This window comes from Silene latifolia, chromosome X, assembly GCF_048544455.1.
Source record: "Silene latifolia isolate original U9 population chromosome X, ASM4854445v1, whole genome shotgun sequence".
Classification (NCBI taxonomy): domain Eukaryota; kingdom Viridiplantae; phylum Streptophyta; class Magnoliopsida; order Caryophyllales; family Caryophyllaceae; genus Silene; species Silene latifolia.
In genome coordinates, this window is record NC_133537.1 from 235,435,283 (window position 1) to 235,453,088 (window position 17,806).

The window sequence follows — 17,806 nt, forward strand, 5'->3', positions numbered from 1 at the left end:
TATTTCGCAAATACATAGGGCAATTCCTAAGCCAATGTCCCATGCCATAGCAATAATGGCACTCATCATTAACTTGCTTGAAGTTTTTGACTTTCTTTGCTTTCTTCTTGAACCTCTTGCCCTTTGAAGCAAGAACTTGATTGCTAGAGCTCCCACTAGCTTTGGCATCTTTATCTTCCGTAGACAAAGACCCTATAGATCGTATGAGGTAGTCTTCCTGAGACGGACTCACACGAGGTCTAGTAGTAGTGGGTGGTTTAGAAGAAGTGATGAAATTTAGGTTTCCATCCGAACCTATCCCGAAATGAAGTTCTCTAGTTGTATCGAAATTATTGTTGGAGCATACGTCGTCAAGAACATGGTGATATGACTCAATAGTAATTGGTGCGGTAGCATTTGTTGGATTCATTGTAATGCACTACAAATATGGAGGAAAGGAAATATTAACATTTGTCTTTTTAAATCATACTTGCAAATTTAACAAGATATGAACATTTATATAGTGACCTCTACCCAACTATAATAAATGATTCCAAGACCCAAATTCATATCGACTTAGGCACGGTGGGGCCGATACATCCTTTATCAATATAACTCGGTGGATTAACGTTTAATCGATTCTACTTTTAGAACTCTTGGTCGATAATATTACATTAACAATTATCTAAAGCCCAAAACACATCGACAAGGGCACGGTGGGGCCGATACATCCCTTATCAAATACTTTTGTTGAGTTCAATCCAAATTTCGAATAAATGTGTCCATGATCCAAACCCACATTAACTTGGGCACGGTGGGGCCGATACATCCCTCATCAACATGAATTCGGTGGATTAACATTCATCACCCACTTCCCCTACGTAACAAGGTTTGTACCCGGTGGGGCCGAGCGCACTCCCTCGCGAAATAGGTTTTCATGGTTTCTACTATTTGGTAAGGCTATGTCTCAATTGATAGTTTTAGCGAGAGGTCATGTCAAATTATTATCTATCACGTTTTAAGTGAACTAAAGCGGTGAACTACGATAATTATATTTGACACGGTCGATAAACTCGATAAAATAAGACAATGCATGTTTAGTTATGGCGATTTAGCGATGCATGTGACATAAAATAAAATGCAAGCATAAAGATAAATAAATCCTAGTATGGCCTTTCCTAAAATAGAAAAACTATTAATCTATTACATATTCGGAAACCAACTCCATTGGTCCCTTGAACTTCGATTGTGGCACACATCTCGAGGTAACACCGTCTTTATGTATCGCCATTCTTGAAGAAATCCGTCTTTTGAACTCCTAATGAATAAAATTACATAATAAATTACATAATTTCCTATTATACATTTGTAACTAAAATAAAATAAATCTATTAAATTACAAAACGGTGATACGAGATCACAATAAAAATTACAACCGAATCGATATTCCCATACATTTCGGGAAATACCAATTAAAATCTAAGGCCATACTAAGCAAAATTACATAATTCAAAATTACATAAATTAAAATTATGACAATCATAAAGAAAAATGCAGCATTATAATATGTATGAACATGCTCAATTTTTATGCTAAATCGCCTTTTAAATAGCCAATATCGTATATTACTCGGTTTTTACGGATTTGCGTGATTTCAACATTTTATAATCACAAAAATGCATAAACTCATATTTATGCATAAGTTAATTACCCTAACCTCTTAGGACTCAAAATATAGTCTTCACTAATAATTTGACCATAATTAACTTTTATTTACAAAATTGTTCATAAATGGACCAAAATTACAAAAAATAAGCTATTAAACTTCAAATAAATCACAAAATTTCAAATAAATTCAAAATTTGAAATTTAAATTCATGAACATTCTGGAAAAATCCATGACACTCATAATGTTCAAAATCTTAGGTTAAAAATTTCGAAAAATTTCCGGAAAAACAATGTTGCGGTTTATCGATATTTAATAAAATAATCATAAAAACATGGAAAAATTATTTTCATTAACTTTTCAATTTTAGATCTGAAAAATACAATAAAATGCAACATTAGACGTTTTTCCTAAGTCATAGATTATGTTTTATTAATTTTACACTAATAATGTCACTATTTATGCTAATTTTTCTTCAAAAATTCATAAATCATGCTAAAAGACTTCTTTATAGCCAATTATTTTACACACATTTTGTAAAATTGCATGTGACAACATATTAATTTTCTATGACCAGATTCGAAATTTAACTCATATTAACCTATTTTTCTCTTAAATCCGAATTTAATAATGAAAAATTCATTTTTCGAGCATAACAAGTCCAAAAATTATGCAAATTTACAGGTTATCTCAAAATAATATATGTAACAACATATCCAAAAACCAAGTGAAAATTCGAAGTATAGCTATTTTTAGACCAAAAATGACATTTTTACTCATAAAATCACATTTAAATGCCATTATTGTAAAATATGAACAATAAAAATCCGAAAAATTAACCAAAATATCCTAAAACACTTTAGGACCAGAAATATTAACATGCATGTAATAATTTCGTGATATATCATAATAACACAAATTTTACAAGTTTTATTTTGTTATTCATATAACTCGGAAAAACTTTTAACCAATTTGCATGCAAACAACCGTGGCTCTTGATACCGATTGAAGGAAATGTAGATTCATATACATGTTAACATACTCTTATATGTCAAAACTAATTTGTCATAAAATTAAAACGGATCTTATGCATGCAAACAATAAAGTAAATAGAGGAGAAATCATGTCCTTACATTGTAGATTTCGGCTATTAGGGCACAAGAGAGATCACCTTTCTCTTCTTGTTCTTGAGCTTTTCCAATGGAAGAACAAAGATCTAAGTATAAGATCTCTCCCCAAGCTTTATACCCAAGGCTTAACACTTAATCTAATTAATATTATAAATACTAGTATAATATTAATCTAGTAGAAAAATGACCCAAAATTATTATATACCCTTAATAATTTCGGCTATGTGGAAGAGAAGAAGAAGAGAGAGTTTTTGTCTCTCTAGAAATCTTATATTTTGATGAGTAAAAAGAATGAATGAACATCCACTACCTCTTAGTGAATATTAGGCAAAAAAAATGAGAAAAATCTCAAGTGTTTTTCTTCCCAAAAACCGGTGGGAGTGGAGGAAAGGAAAGAGCCAATGCATGAAATTGTTGCTCTTAACAATGTTCATAGGCTTGCATGGCTAGATTACTTTATAATCATTATGCTTTCTTATTTAAAATATAAACACAATTTAAGCCTAATCCCCTCCATTATTTCGGCATTTACATAATATGGAGTCCATATTATTTTTGTCAATTGTCTACATGTTACATGTCACATGTCACATATATTTGTTATGTAATTTTTAATATATTAAAAATTCAACGTATTATCAAAAATACGTCATATACAAAAATTGACTTAGTAATTTCATAATTACTTGTGCCAAAATATTTTTACCATTTATAAATCACAACAGATTGTATTTATAATAATTCATTCAAATCCAATCGTTTCTTTAAACAATAATTTCATCCGAGTAATGATACAATTCGATTACTCAGACCGTATCTCATTTAATCATATTTCAATTTGATACGTAAATTTTACTACCAAAATTGTCCGTCAATTTTTCAAGAAATTTAATTAACTCGTAACATTATACGATTAATTAAATAATCAATTAAGTGTATTGCCCTTTAGGTATGACCTAGGGGGTCAACTGATCACCACCGTCACACACGACAAGAAATGTCAAACTCTAAGTCACCAATCATTACCGATATATGTTGACCAGTTGACAGTAACAAAATTACTTCCCAATTGTATTCTTTAAAATGAGATTTAATAATGATATTTAAATCATGTGATCGCACTATTGTTGAGGACACATTTCCCAACAAGTCTATGGGTCAAAAGATACTAGTATGACACATTCTAGGGTGTCTTGCGGGTATTCTAGCAAACAAAGTCGCAAGGAGAAATATTATCTACAAGGGCCTTATATACACTTGTCAAGCTTCCCAAATAGGCATTTTCGCAAATTTTTTCTAACCATGTAAACTACATTCCATTATGCAACTAACATATATACAACTCTAATGCATATGCTTCTATCAACTAAAATGCCATATAATCTAGATGCAACTCCTAACAACACATAGATACACAAACCACAATAACAAAATACACCACATCCTCCTTGACATGTAAGCCCATCCTCCTCATATAAATAATGAAAAGAAATGGAAGGGAAATAGGGATTATAACGATCATACCAAGCGGTCTTCACATTCCTTGCCAATGCCTCAAATGTAGTGTTGTATCTATGTGAGAAGAAGACAAAAACACAAGTATATACAATTCAACACTACTAAATTAAAGAACATGTTTTTGGTTTTTGAAATTTTCCAATTTTTATGGATTTTTTTTTTTTTGAAATTAAAGAACATATTTTTTGAATTTTTCGAAAATTTTCAAGTTTTTTTTATTTTGGAATATAAATTCCCATCCCCCACTTTATTTTGGACATTGTCCTCAATGTACATGTAGGAGTAGGAATGAAAAATAAATACATGTTTTTAGAATTTTGATTTTATGGAATGAAGTACAAATGCAATGATATGATATGAATGAATTCATGTTCTAACTAAATGCAATTCTATATGACATATATAACAAATGAATGCAATATTTCTACACTAAATGATGTATTTTCTCACCTATGATCAAACCTCCCCAAACCGATTTAAGCACTATTTCTAGTGTAGAAAAAATGTGGTTTGGTCATTAGTGACTATACAAGAATGCTAATTTAACTATATGCAACTAGCTATATGAGACATGTGAGATATATTACAATGCAAGCTATACTATATGATTAACTATGATGTATGTTACTTCATGGTTGAACCTCCCCAAACCGATTTTAAACACTATTGCTAATGTAGGATGAAAGGGGTTTAACCATGAGGTAACTACATAAATGCAACTATACATGAGAGATAGGGAAAAAAAGGGTTCTTACAATCATTGTAGGAGATGAAGATGGTAGATAGGAGGCATACATAGCAATGACACGAGCCAAATGAGAGAAAAAGTGATTTTTTGGGTCACCCCGCTCGTGTTGTTTTCAACTCGCTCTAATTGGGGCTTGACTCGCTCGAGTAATTTTGGATCCGTGCGGGTTGAAGATTGGGACGCCCGATTTCTCAGGAACTCGCCCAGATTCTTAGGCTGTGATTTTTTTTTTTCCTTTTCTTAGTCTTCAATACGCACGGGTTGAGGTCGGGCCCCACGGATTTTAAGTAAATTTTGACCCAACACCTTTTTAATGATAAGAAAGATGTGCACAAGCCCAAAATCTCCCCTTTTTTCATTTCTTTACATTTCCCATCTTCTCATTTTCATCAATTTTATTCAAAAAGCTCAATTAAATTATGAGATCCCTCCCTTTCATCCCTCATGCAATTTATTAAATGAATGCAAATCTACACTAATTGCATATATACAAGTTAATGGTTATTGAGGAACTCCATCAAACCAGAGATTATCAATTAATAATTTTTTGTCAAAATATCACTAGCACTCAAAGCACGTAGAAGTCGGTCAAATTCTTGGGAGTGAGACATGAATAGGCATTGATAGCAACATGAGATTATACAATTGAATAATGCCCAAGTAATCAACTGAACATGCATGTGAAGAACATTATGACAAATATTATAAGAGATGTAATGGATGGAAGGGACATGGAATGAGTAGTTGCTTAGCACTTCATTCAACTAGCCCTCCAAATAGTCAAAGTCTCCATACTCAAGGCAAGTACTCTCATTATCGTCCAAGGTGACTTCAATGGTGTCTATTTGGAGTTCCCAAATGTCATCATAATCCTCATCCCAACAAGGTCTATTATCAAAGGGGTTGTTGTAACATGGCTCACCAAGCTCAACACAATTGTCTCCCTCTAAAATGTCATCCTCAAAGGGTGAGTTTTCACTCAAGTGTTCATCCATCTCACTCTCACTTTGCCCATTAACATCAAATTCCATGGAAGTGGGATTCATTGTTACACAAGAAGAGTAAGATGACGGCATCCAAGCATTGGTCTCACAATCAAAAATGTACTCCTCCTCATCGTCACTCTCTTCATCTATCACACCATCATCCCAAGGAGGGGCAAATTTGTGAACATAGTAGGTTAGCTCAAGGTTATAGGAAGGTGTCTTATTCTCACAAATCCCATTTTCATCGTAGTTTCCTCAATTAATTTTTGAAATGTGGTTATCGCTTCCATCATACCTTGCTTGGCACTTTCAAAGATGTCATGTACAATTTGCTTAAGACATTCGGTGGCCATGAACGCAACAAATTCCTAAAATTCCTCACAACTCATCTCACAAATCCTACCACCACTCAAGTGAAATGCTAAGTTGCAGGTTTCAAGGTTCATACCATTATAAACAACACAACATGCTTCATAATTTGAAAGAGTAAAACCATGATGCCAAGCATGAGTCATATAACCTTCAAATCTTGCAATATATTTATCCAAACACTCGTTTTCAAATTGCCAAAAAGTGATAGTAGACATGTTGATCAAATGAAATAGAACAAGTACAAGAATTAAAATTCTCAAGGAACCAAGATCCCTCAAGAAGGAGCACAACTAAAACTAGAAAAAAGAACGATTCAAATACACAACACCGTCCCCGGCAACGACGCCATTTTGATGAGCGTGTCATTCTACTTTCTCAAACACATTTATACCTAACTACTAGCATAGCAAGCAAATCGGGGTCAAACCCAAAGGACGGGGGTACTCAAATTTTTCAATCTAATTGTAGTTGCACTAGGTTTGTGACAATTCGTTTGAGTTGATGATTCTAAACTAATGAAAGTAATAAAAACAAGGGTGTGATCAAATGATAAACAATACTAGAGAATCATGGGATCATAGGGGAATCATGGTGAGATTAAACAAACAGGTTGCATAGATGCAAGTAATTATTATTGTTGGAATCAATTTAATGTATATCTTACGATTTCTAGGGGATACTTAGGTTCCGGAGCCGAGTCGGTCAAGACTGTACAACACCTACAAGTCTACTTGGTTTTCCCTATTAATGTGATATAACATAAATGAGTCCTAGAAAGGTTTGGGTCCTGAAGCCGAGTCGGTCAAGACTGTACAACAGCTAGAATTCGACTTAATTCTTCCTAATCAACTATATGCATGGTCTAACATGCCTTGAGTTGATTTATATCTTACAAGTCTTGTTAAAAGGATAAGAGAAACATGCTAGGTTGTCAATCAAGGATTTCATCAAACATGATATGGGCATAAGTTGGAAAACAATAAGCAAGCATTCATATGATCTCATTAAGCATAAATCTTTCCCATGATTAACTCCCCTAATCCCCCACTAATTCCTAGTTTGGAAACTACTCACTCATTATCATGGAAAACATGTTAACAATGGTGTCAATCTTCTTAACAAGTATATACATGATGAAAGAGTGAAACAATAAACAATAACTAGTAAACAGTAAAGGAATTGTTCCAATATTAAGATGAACAAATGGAAAGCAAAGAATAATAGAAAAGAACTTGATTGATTGATGAAGAGTTGTCAATTCTTTAATAATAACCCAATAATTTTCAATTACCAAATAATAAGTCTTGAACAATAATTACGGAAAGATTAATGTGTAATTTGTGGAAATCTTTAATGCTAATCTATTCTAATCTATTCCTAATGAGAGCTTAATCTAAACTAAGGAAGCTTAATCTCCTCTAAATACAAGAGGGGTATATATAGTAGTACAAGTATTAGGTTAACTAAGGGCTTAAATGACGGTTAAGCCCCTTGAAAGAGGATTAGAGCCTTGCAAGTCCTTGGAGGAGCCCCATTGATCCATTGTTAAGAAAATCTCCCTGCATGAGAATCCGGGCGACCTGGAGTGGGGTCGGGCGTCCCGACGAGCTGCTTGTCTATTTGATCTCGGATTGTAAAACAGACGTCATTTCCTGATCCGGACTCCTATTGGAGTGATTCAAAAGCCTAGACCACTTGAATTTCGACGCTCTTTCATATAGCATATTTTTAGAGCCAAACAAGCAACTCTTGGTTTGGTTCCAAGCAATTTGCTCTTGTAACGGCTCTCTTCCAATCCTTGGGGATCCTTCATGGGTCGTGGGGATCCTTAGTCATTGCCCAATTACTTGTTTTATTGACTAAGGCCTTTACTATTGGTCTCCTCTTTGGTGCTTGTTCATTATATACTATCAATTTAGCTCCTCTTCACTCCATCTAGTCAAGTTAGTGCTCTTCTCCTACAAAGGACACCAAACCTCATAGAATATGCATAGAAGGAGGCTAAAGACAAGAAACGACCCTAATACATACTAAAAAGCTGATGTGACCATAATTGGCGCATATTTAGCCCCCGAATTACCATTGTTTCCATGCTTTTTAGTGCCTATTTGGGTCATTTCTTATCTTTAGTTCTTTGTTTTGCATATTCTTTGAGATTTTGATCCCTTGGTAGGAAAGGAGTAAGAATCTTGCATTTTCATGGCAAAACGAGGCTAAATTGATCGTATTCAATGACCAAGCATCAAGGAGAGACAAGACTAGAAGGCCTTTGTACATAGCATAGTAGAAGAGCATTGTTGAGAAAGGATCCTTGAGTCCCCAAGGAAATCCCCAAGGAATTCATGAAGAAAAGGGAAGAAAAGAAGAAGAATTGACGCTGCCAGACAATCCGAACGGATTGTACACAATCCGCCCGTCCGTCCAGCCCAATCCGAGCGTCCCTCAAAGGAATCCGCTCGGATTCCTCCTCGCCAATCCGAGCGTCTTGCCCAAGGATCCGCTCGGATTCCTCAGCCAGATCCGGCCGTCCCGACTCCCATCCGCACGGATTTCAAGATGACGTTTTCATTCTTCAAAGCTACGATTAAAGAAGCCCTTCTCTCGAAAAATACCGAGTCTCCTTGCTCAACTTAAAAAGTGTAATTACTAGTTTAGCCCTTAGTTAACCCTAATGCATCCTCCCTAATTTTCACTATAAATACCCCATTAGTCTAATTAGAGGAGCATGTTCTTCTTATCAATAATTAGTGTAGTTAATATCAATCAAATCTCTCTTTAATATTGTAATCAAGTATTAATCAAGTTTTAATCCAAGTTTTAGTTCTTTAATCTCTCTCTTGTTCTTCCTTTATTTTGGGTAATTGAAGATTATTTGGGTTATTATTGGGAGATTGACAACCTCTCAATCTAGGATTCAAGTACTTCTATTATTCTTGCTTTATTATTGGAATCATTAGTAGGTATAATCTCTTAATCCCTTTTTAATTATTGTTAATTACTTTCATTTATTCATCATGTTTCATTATGTTAGTATGATTGACAACCTTTCTAGCATGATCAACATGATAATGAGTGAGTAGTCTCTTAGCTAGGGTTTAATGGGTGATTAGGGGAAACCAACATGGGGAATGATTCATGCTTAAATTAATATGCTTTCATATCTTATTTGCTTGCTTGTTTTGATCTTAATACATGCACATGTTATATTTGATGAAATGCTAAGCCTATGAATCCTTGCATTTACTATCATCTTCTATCATTTCAACTTGACTTGTATGACATAACCCAACTCGAGTCTTGTTAGACCATGCATGTGTTGAGTAGGAAAGATTAAGTCGACTTGTAGGTGTTGTACAATCTAATCGATTCGGCTCCGGGACCCAAACTTTCCTAGGATTGTAAGATATAACCCAACTCAATCCATCACAACAATAATTGCTTGCTTATAATTTGAGAACATGTTTGTATGATCATATCCCATGAATCCCCTATGAACCCATGACACCCTAGTGCTTTTAATCAATTGTTTACACCCCTTATTTTATTTATCTTGCTAGTTTATTTTCATTGCTATTTTAGTTTAGTAACCTTCTACATCAACCCAATTTGTGACACCCCCTAGACACTACTAGTTACAATAGAATTCTCATTTCAATACCCGTCCCTTGGGATCCGACCTTTACTTGCCTCTTTACTAATAGTAGAGTTGTTTATGAAGTATAAATTGTGTTTTGTATCGACCATTGACCAACGACCACATATGCTTAATTGTGAACACGAAATGGCCTCGATCAAAAGCATAGGAACTAGGCTAGTTAGGAGACTAAATGTGCGTAAATAGGAGTTATATCATCGACTACGGGAAATGGCCTGAATTATCAGGTCTTATTCCAAAAGATTGCTTGTTATTAGTGGACTCTGTGGGGAGGTCAAGACGTCATGCTCGGGGATTTTGGTGTTTATAAGGGATATTTGCGGTGATGGAGAAGAGATAGGCCCTTTGTAACTTGGTTTTGGCTCTTACGGATGGTGGCCTGAGTTACTGCCATTTATAATTTTGAATTCTGAAAGGGGGTAACGGTTTTTATTGCTGTCGTTCAGAGTTTGTAAAAATAGCGAATTTGAATTTTGCCATTTGCTATTTTGCATCTGAAAAATTTCGTTGTGATAATAGCGAGTTTTATTTTCGCCATTTGGTGTTTTTTTTTAAAATAACGCTTTTTAATTCTGTCATTTAAAATTTTGTGAGACATAACGAGTTTGAATTTCACTATTTGCTATTTGTGTTTGAGAATAACAATTTTTAATCCCGTCACTTGAAATTTGTGAAAAAAAGCGAATTTTGAATTTCACCATTTGCTATTTGCGAAGAAGGTAACGGTTTTTAATTCCGTCATTTGAGATTTGTGAAAAAAATAGTTATATTGCGGCATGTTTGGGCCAAAGCCCAAAACTACGCTGAACTTGATAAAATCGCCCAAAGAGGGGCGAGCCTTTGTGCGATGTAAGGGGCCTACCCTTATTTTCTTGAAAGGCCGCGAGGGCAACTTGCTCCCCATTCCCTTCATCCTCTTCGATAAATCACACGAAATCGCCAAAGAAAAAACGCCATTTTTGATCTAGTTTTTTTGCTAGGATTCGTGCCATTCCACTTGAGTTTGTTTCCCTTTTTGTTGATTGAATTGGGACGAAACCCTAATTCACTTGAAATCGATTTGGGTGTTTTTGATCTGCTCCTTTTCGAGTGAAATTGATGCTTGTATTAGGCTAGAAACCTGTTTAGAAGTAGGAGGGTGCCTTTAGTTTGCATTTTGATCCCCGTTCCCGCTCCCTAGGTGAAAAAAACGCGAATGACACAAGCAATCGTCTCATTTTGCAATGTCGTGCTTGTTTACTTGAGTTGTTTGCCTCACTAGCTTGCATTGTAGTTGGGGAAGGCCGTCTTTGCTTTGTTAAACCTTTGTCGGGTGCTAGGGGCGCAATTCCACATTTTCCCCTTATGAGACGGTCTTATGCTGACTAAATAAGCGCCTATTTGGGCTCAAACTTAGCCGCCTTGCTTAGAATAGAACTTGATGGTATTTTAGGTTGTCATGGGGCATGCTCGAGTCACATTTCATTATTGTGGCCGTAATTTGAATTTTTAGCCCGTTTGCGCTCAATTTAGCATGAAATTGCCTTTTGAACTGCGTAAAATGTCCACTTATGACGGGAATTTCTTTTGTTGTTTATTATTTTTTGCAGACCCTTTGTTGGCCCGAGGGTGTTGGCACTAGTACAGAAATGGCTTTTGGCTACGGTTAAAAACGGCTTTTGGCTATGGTTCCTCAACCGTAGTAAATCAGGGCGTTGCCTTAGATCATGTAATTTTGGCTACGGTCAGGAACCATAGCCTAAAGTGACTTATGGCTACGGTTATTAATAGGAACCGTATCCTAAAGTGACTTATGGCTACGGTTATTAATAGGAACCGTAGCCTAAAGTGACTTATGGCTACGGTGTAATCTTAATAACCGTAGCCATAAGCTGATAAAAGGCTACGGTTTCTTTTAACAACCGTAGCCGTTTCTGAGTTGAATTTTTCAAATAAAAAATTATTTCCATTAATATGTTTTTTTGTAAATGTAGTTTTTTTATTAAGATAATAATTAATTACAAAACAAATGTTAAACCTAGAATTATCATTACAAATCAACATTAATACTCAAACGTAAACAAAATAAGTGGAACACAAAGTTACACACAGGAAAAAAATTGTACCAATTTCTACAATTCTGATATATATGTAAAGCTGCATCTATGTATAAACAACGTGCCGCAGCATGCCCCTATCAAACAGATCCACCGTGCAGCATCAGCAAGAGGCTCACTCCGGCATGTAGCAGCATCAGCAATCGATCCAACAACAGTTCACCAGTAGCACACGCACTTGTCACGACAAACAACATTGCTAGCACCCCAGCTTGTTCATAACCTTGCTCATATCCCATATGAAACTTTTTAACAATGGCTTCACACCTTTTATCAATAAAAGAAACCTAGCCAAGAAAGAAAAAAGCAAACTACCAGTAAAAAGGAGAAAAGAGAAGCACTTGGCCTCAGTACGCTTTTTATTAACAAAAGGAACCTTATAAGTTATACGGAGTAACTCTTATACAGTATTATTATTCTTTTTCGACTGAAATTATGTAAGTGAGAAATGTGAATACCTCTTCTTCAATTTAGGAGCTCAACTTTTCTTAACTTCAGCATAAAGTATGACAACTTTTATCTAGTTCAACAATATAATGCTAAAACAACCCAATTCGACTAAAAATTGAAATTAAACCATAATTCCGATATTAGTATTCAGTCTCGCTATAATTTGGACTACTCTAAACTAAAATAGCTCCGGCCTCCTTCAAAACTAGAAAATCATTTCTGATAATTGATTTAGCTATATGATCGACAAAACACAAATTCTCAGAAAAAGCAATCTCACAATTTTATTATTAATTCGTATTTTATTATTTGCGGAGTCGTTTATGTGAAAATGGGTTTATAGGTACCTCAATAAATTTTATAGTCAAATGCATTGACATCACATGCATTATATTAGTTTTATTACATGATTCTTTCTTCAGTTCAGCTTGGAATCGATTAAAAACATCCCTGCCCTTGGGGTTTGTTCCTTTACGGAACCAGTGGTATATTTCGCAAGCACATCCTGATCATAAAGCAACCTTACTATTTCTGAAAACAAAATTATATATAGTTAAATAATAAGTAATGTTAACTAAACATTAGAAAGATTATGGGTAACACAAATTCTTGTAGATAAAGTTGGACAACCATTTTGATGCTGCAAACAAAATCAAAGCAGTGGCAAAAAGAGCAAATCTCTGGACAGTGGTAAGGGCTCCCTGCCTGACTACTCCGACAATCCCCCAATAAGACCGACATGCAATACTTGAAGCACGGTCTCTGTTACCTTGATCCTCTTATATCCAACACTACAGCTGATGCACTTCACCACGTGACTCAAGTACCTGAAATAGTTTAACGACATGAGTCCAACAGCAACAGAAAGGTAAGGCATATCTATGAACTATGAGTCGCCTATCCATTAACACTTCTCGTGGTAGCGTTGGAGGGAGTGTTCCCTCATATTTCTTACTCCAATTAACTTCCCCTCCAGAGTACTTATTAAGCCGTTTTCTGAAGCCAACTACTAGTGCATCTGATTTTGTTGGCACAAAACATGCTTTGTTCCAATTGCTCGGCCCTATCTCCTTAATTTTGTGTTACTGCAGGAGTCGTATTAATGACCAAATATAGCAAGCTAAAACAACCGCATAAACATCACTTGTGTAAAGTATCCAAAGGAGGCTTTCAAAATTATGCAGACGATATAAAACTTGTAGCCAATAAGGATAAATATTACAGTATTACCTCCACATGTAAACGATACAAGTCTGATTCTAGTACAGGTTCTGACCAATATGAAACATCCACCGCGTCACAATCTTATCAATCCAAACTCCAAAGTTCTGAGGAAAAGTCCATATCAGTCTACTATTTACGGGACTAACAAGAATACATATGAAAACCAAAAGAAGTCTTTTTGTTTCGCTTCTGAATCCTCGTTTAGTAAATGCTCTAGTTTACTATTGTTTTACGGACGGTAGAAGTACACAAGATCTTAATGTTTAGCTATTTTTTAGTGATTAATTACCTCACTTATTGCGGGCATAGGACTCATGTAAAAGACGCAGGGGGCGATAAACTTGCTGAAGCCTCTTTCTTACTTAGCTGAAAACCCGTTTTGTCAAGTTTTTCGACTGTGAGAAATGTGAGTCCAATAGCAACCGAAAGGTTAGGCATATCTATGAACCATGAGTCCATGACTCACCTGTCCATTAACACTTCTCGTGGTGGCGTTGGAGGAAGTGTTCCGTCGTATTTCCTACTCCAATCAACTTCCACTCTAGAGTACTTATTAAGAGCCATTTTCTAATGCCAACTACTAGTGCATCTGATTGTATACCCATCAAAATCAATACGAAAAACCCCAAATTAGATATAAACTTAAACCTAAATCAAATTAAGCAAAAATTAAATAAATATATGAATTAATTGATTGATTGCCCAGAACAAATATATGAAATAAAAGAGTACAAATTTGGACATGCCCACCGAATGAATGATGAAATGAGTAATAGAAAAAAAAAATGAATAATAAAGAGAGAACCTGCAACATCAAGACCATCATAAATACCATAATTAATTGATTGGAGGTGGTGAAGTTGGCGATTAAACAACGCCCGGCTAACGTGGTGCAGGTGATGGCGAGTTGGCGTCGTGAGCGTAATTAAGGAGCTTGGGGGTTGGCGTTGTGGTGATGGTTGCTGGTGATGGTGGCGACTTGGCGTCGTTGAGATATTGTGAGGTCGATCTGATTTAGGGAAATTAGATAGATGGAGTAGTATGGTTTATACGAGTATATACGGAGTAATGGAGTATTTTTTTGTGGGATAAATGTGAACCGAAGCCTTTTGTTTTTTTTGCTACGGTTTCTTCCCAACAACTGTAGCGTATTATAATAGACTACGGCTATTTTTCATAACCGTAGCCTTTTGTCCCCGCCTAATGTCATTTCTGTACTAGTGTGGGTTGTTTTATTTTTTTGCTTTTTTGCTGTCGTTTCGACTCGTCTTTTGCTTGAAAAGAAGGATGAGTCGTCTTTTTTTTTTTGTGTTTTTTTGTTGGATGGGATCGGGCGGGTTTGCCCTTGCTGTTGTTTGCTCTTGTATTTGCAGGTGAATTTTGTTTTTGGGATTTTGTCCGTTTTGTGCCATCGTAATGCCGAAATTTTGGCTGACATTGTTTTTGTTTGGGTTTCAGGTGGGTGTTCGACGGCTGCTAGGCCTTCTGGGTCCGAAGTTGAGGCCTTGGAGGAGGAGGTCTCAAGGACCTTGGAGTCTTTAGCCGGGTATGGGCCAGTCAGTACCTCATGGAGGGTGCTGGAGGTAGTGGTGGAGGACGCTTCTGAGGAGGAGCCCGCTGATGAGGCTGCTAGGGCTGAGGGGGGTGTAGAGACTCGGAAGGAGCCTGGTGTGGTTCTTTATGTTGGAGGGACTCGAGCGGAGTCCACGGCCGGCACTTCCGGGAAGAGGGTCACTACCAGGAGGAAAGCTCCCCGGGTCTCTTGGCAGGAGCTCAAGGGAGTCGTGTGGGTTGTTGAGACGGGTCTTCGTCGTCCTGTGCTGTCTTACAATGTGAAGAGGCGGAGAGTGGAGACAGAGGCAGACATGGCTGCGGGTTTTGACGGCAGCTAGTTATTTTTATGGCTCGACACTCACATCTCCTACCGTGCACACGAGGGCCTGGTGAGTTTGCTCCTTTGTTGAGCTTATGTCATTTTTGCCGTTTTAGACCTGAATAGGTGTTCTGACCTTGTTTGATTTTCAATTTCAAGAGATTGGTACCATGAGGACATTCTCTGGCTTCTCGACTTGCAAGGGTTTCTACGACGTCTAGCAAGTAGGTTTAAGGGCGTTGATAAAGAGGTTGGCCATGGCCCCTCTAGTTTCTGTTTGGCGCGAGATTCACAGGGCTTTGATTAGGTCGAACTTGTGTCTTATCCGTGCGATGTTGGGTCGTTATTGGGATAAGACGTCGTCATTCCACATGCAGTTTGGGGAGATCGACATCACCTTAGAGGATTTTGCCATGGTGTCTGGTCTTCCCTATGGCAAGACGCCGGTTTAGTTTCCGGAGGCACCGGAGAGAGTGTCTTCTGTCCTGATCACGGGCTTGATAGGCAATATTTTGCCTTCGCCAACCGACATTACCCCTTTCTTGACGGCGAACTCTTATGTAAGGGACCACTTCAAGGTGAGGGTGACCAGCTTTGTTCCGGAGCCGTTGGCGAGGCCCGAGGCTAAGGCAAAGGCTAACGCGCAGGAGGCGCGGTTGTGGTTGTGGTACTTCTTAGGTACCACGTACTTTGGTGACAAGGGCGATCACTTGTCGACCAAGGTACTTCCTTTTCTTGCTGACTTGGACACCCTAGGTCAGTACGACTATGTGACGCCTGATCTGGCCCGCTTTACCCGTTACTTGCATGCCGCCATTCAACCGGAGATGATAGAGGATGGGAGTTCTTCCGCTTTGGTTGGTCCCGACCTCACCTTGGAGGTACGATCGTTTTTGTTGGTTCTTGATTTTGATTTTGTTTTCTTTTGTGTTGTGTTTCGGCGTCTTTGAAAATTGCCTATTTTTTTGTTGCTGCGTTTTTGTGATGCAAGGTTGGTTGTTTTCTTACCTACCCTGCTTGCGTCCAAAGGCGGTGGGATGTGCCTCTATTTTACTCGACTGTTGGACCATATAGTTATATGCCTTTGTGTTTTGATAATGACAACTGTGCTTAATTATATATATACTTGCTACTCGTAATCGTTTGTTTAGTTTTGACAGATTCAACATAGTTACACTTTGGCAAGATGATTTGTGAAGTAAATTTATCGTTGGTTTAGCTCCAAGCTTCAAGATTTATTTAAGCTCATGACACAGTACAAGAACAAGTTCCAAGTAACGATTTGTTGAATGAAGCTACAAGTTATGGATGTTAAATGAAGCTCAAGATAAGCTCAAGATGAAGAGCTTATGATCAAGATGGAAGAGATGAACCTCATACCGAAGATCTCCAGGAAGATTAGCTAGTAGAGGTTATCATTCGATAACGGTAATTTTAGAAGTAATTTTGACAAGTAATGTTATAGTTGTTTTAATTCTAACTTTACTAGTTGAACTCAAAGTTATAGGTCATTCTACTATAACTTTGAGCTCCAATATGAAGAACACGGTTTTTATGCTTTTAAAATCTATGTTTCAAAGCTTAAACCATAAAATCTTTAAAGAAAAGTGTGTTTATAGTAGAGTGCGCTTTGGGACATGATTAGATCGAATAAGTTTGAGATTATCCTATTTATTAGTAAAACAACTTATGAGTTGTCATGCTATATAGGGTTTTCCTTCCACTCTTATCTAAACATTAATTATCTAACCTAATATCTCACCTAGGGTTTCGAGTTGGGTGGCTGGCTTATGAGTCGTTTTTCCTCCTTATTCGAATACTCCGTGTACAAGTTAGGGTTTGGAATAAATCTTAGTGATAATATTTGATTGAGATATTTTATCTCCATATAATATTTGATTTATTATTTTCCATTGTATAAAGATATTATTAGGTTAAATAATAAGATTAGATCTCATACTTACTATATACTTTACACATGATCTATATAGTATCTAGAGTTTTATGGTAAAGATTTTAAATAAATATTTGTTATAGATATTTTATATCCTTATATTTATTTTATATCTTTTATCTAAAATATTGTTGGATTAAAATAGGAAAAAGATA